General features: G+C 32.8%; 1 pseudogene; it reads right to left on the bottom strand.

Moving 5' to 3' along the window:
- Nucleotides 1–1025: 1025 nt before the first annotated feature.
- LOC137224533 (transcription initiation factor IIB pseudogene) lies at nt 1026–2037 on the bottom strand (annotated as a pseudogene).
- Between the last annotated feature and the right edge of the window lie 1311 nt (nt 2038–3348).

Below are 3348 nucleotides of genomic sequence, written 5' to 3'. Positions count from 1 at the left end.
TATTGGAAATACCTATTTTCATATTGTTAGAGGCACGTTTTCAGGATAAATTCCCAGAATTGGAATGCTAGTTAAAATCTAAATGTACATATAGTTTTGTTACATATTCACAAATTCCTCTTCAAACTTGCATTCCCATCAGTAACATATGAATATCTGTTTTCTAAAGTACTGTCGACAGAATATGTTTCCATATATCACTTTCATATATATATATATATATATATATATATATATGTCATTTCAGTGCAGGGCTTACTTGTATTTCTCTAATTATGAGGTAGTTGGCACATCCTGTCATAGGGTGTAGAACCATTTCTACATCTTTATTTGTATTGCCTGTTCTTACCTTTTCTCCATTTTTCCTATGGGGTTCTTGAGTTTTTTTTTTCCCCTAAAAAATTTAGGACTTATTTTTATATTAGAGATGTTAGTCCTTCATCTGTGATATATATTGCAAATATTTTCTCCAGTTTGTTAGTTATCTTTTTTATTCTGTTGTTTTGCCACACAATAGCCTCTTAAATTAATTTTATGTAATCATTTATCAATAATTTCCTTTATCACATCTTTATTTTGAGTCACTTTTAGAGAACACTTCCCTATATTCAAGTTATAAATGACTCTATTCTTGCTTTCTTTGGAAAATTGTATGGCTGTCTTATTTCTTTTTGCTGTTGTCAATAATTTGTCCTAATATTATGTCCCCTATTTATTGTGTATATAAAAGCTATTGATTTCTAAATATTAATTTTATTACATGCTACCTTTTAAATTATTTTATTATTTTAGTCTTAGGGGTTTTTTGTTTTAGTTTTGAAAAACATTTTATTCAAGAATTACATAATTTCAAATATGTTCCAAAATACAGTTTCCTAGATTGCTACAAAAGAAAGCATATCCAGTAAGAAATTTAAATCATTAAATATATTTCACTAGTACATACAGAAGGCCAAGCAATTAATATTTAGCCCTGAAATGTGTACCATGTCTTTCATTTTTTCTTATTGAAGGCGCAATCCAGCACTTTGTATAGGCTATGTACAACAGGCAAACTTCAGTGTTCATAGAAGTCTGACATTAGCTGCTTCAATTTATAGCTGTGGTAGTTTGTCCACAGGGGTGTCAAATTTGAAGTCTGTAGGAAACAGATCTGGGGCCTAAGGATAGATTAGTCTGTAGGACTGTCTGTAACACCAGCAATATCTCCAATTTCTTTTTGGGTCCTTTACTTAGCTGATGCCTGTGAGGCCATGTAAATGGCGGCTGCTGCCACAGATATCGGGCTCCTTCCAGGAACCAAGTCCAACTCCACAGCTTTATGGGCTATATGTGTAGCTGCCATCTGTACTTGTTTAGGAAGGCAAAGGTTGGAACAAAACCTGGACATGAAGTCCCCAGTTGTAATCAAATCCACACTGGTTTCTAAAGCTTTCAAAATAAGTTTAAAACATCGACCAACTTCTTTCTTAGAAATTTGTGATATAGCACGTATTTCTTTAAATGTCCTAGGAACTCCTTCCTGTCTGCAGGCAATATAGAGACAAGCAGAAGCTATGGCATCATTAGCCCTTCCCTTCAGGCTCTTCTGTTCATATGCTTGCTTGAATAGATTATTTGTTCAACCAACTATATTTCGAGGGAGGTTGATTCTGTCTGCCATGGTAGTGATTTCTTTGAATGCATTCATCATCGCCCGATTCGAACTACTTATGGTTCTCCTATTCTGGTACTTAGAATTACCACATTCATCCAAACTTGCAGCTCCTGTACCCTTGCCATTCATAGTAGACAAATCTCCATCACTCAGAAGAGGATTCTGAGAATCTCCACCTCGAGATGGATCTTTTGTTGCTACAACCAGACCACATTCAGGACAGATCACATCACCAGCTCTGTAGTCCTCCACTAAGATCGCATCTGGATGGTTTGGACATGTGACTCTTGGAAGAGCATCCAAACGGCTGGTAGACGCCATCTTCACGGACACTGCGGTTCCAGCCACCAGGTACAACAGACGCAGTGCAGACACGAAGAGATTGTATAGTCCTAGTTTTTAATATTGAGTTTCTGGGATTTAACATAAATTCTTAGGAAATATAAACTTATTTCATATAAACTGAGACTGTTTATTTCTTGTTTTATAATTCTTATTCTAATTGATATATTTTGTCTAACTGTATTGGCTAATGCCTCCAGAAAGTGTTGATCCTTAACAGGCACTGGTTCCTTGTTCCTAATCTTAGTGGAAATGCAGTTAGTATTCACATGTTACATAAGATGATGGCTTTAAGATTTAGAATATATTATATATATTCTGTTAGAATATATTTAGAGTATATATCTTATCCTTACACACACACACATTTCTACTTATTTGAAGATTTTTTTCCAGAAATAGGATTTAAATTTTGTCAAAAACTTTATATCTATGAATATGGTAGATTATATTCATAATTTGACAATATTAAACAAATCTTGCATTTCTGGAATAAATTACACTTGGTCATGGTAAATCATTTTCATAATATGATATTGGGTTTATTAACTTATATTTAATACTATGCATTGATATTTCATAAGTAATATTCTTTTTCTGGTACTGTTTTTACTAGGTTTGCTTATGAATGTAACACTTCATAAAGATTATAGGAAGATTTCCTTTAATTTCAATACTCTGAACCAATTTATGGAACATCGCAACTATTGGGTTTCTGAAGATTTTGAAGATTTTTCCCTTTGAATTCATATGGCCTGACTTTGGCAGGGGAGTGGGGGTAGCTCCTTTCCTACCCACTTTTTCTTTTTTACTGTTGTTTTCTACAGACATTAGTAAACTTAAGCTTTTTATCTCTAAAGAGGATGGCTTTGGTAAATTGTATTTCCCTATAAATGTATTTATTTGAAGAAGGGTATGAAAGCACTCGTAATTTTTCCCTTTTCCCCATTTCAATACCTAGTTTCACCTTGCCATTTCTGTTTTGTAAATTTGTTTTTCCTTACTTTTCTTAAGTTAGCTAATGTTCTTTGGTAAAATTTTTCACACAAAATCAATTTTCTCCATGTCATTCATCCCTGTTTTTATATTAAAATCCCTCATCTTACTTAGCACTGGGGGTTTTTTAGGTTACTTTTTCTAGTTTTTTTTTAAAGAAAACTGGGAATCTAATTAATTTATTTTCATTTATGTTCATTTTCACTGATAAAAACATTTAGGGCTATGACTGTTTGGTCTGATTGCTGCTTTAAATGACTCCCATGTATTTTGATATGTAGAATATTCATCAGTAATATTTCTAAGAATTTTTTTATTTTTAGTGTTAGGTTACACTTTAGCCCAATAATTAT

This window comes from Pseudorca crassidens, chromosome 5, assembly GCF_039906515.1.
Source record: "Pseudorca crassidens isolate mPseCra1 chromosome 5, mPseCra1.hap1, whole genome shotgun sequence".
NCBI lineage: Eukaryota > Metazoa > Chordata > Mammalia > Artiodactyla > Delphinidae > Pseudorca > Pseudorca crassidens.
The sequence above is the reverse complement of the archived record's forward strand: the minus strand, read 5'-3'. Positions and strand labels throughout refer to the sequence as shown.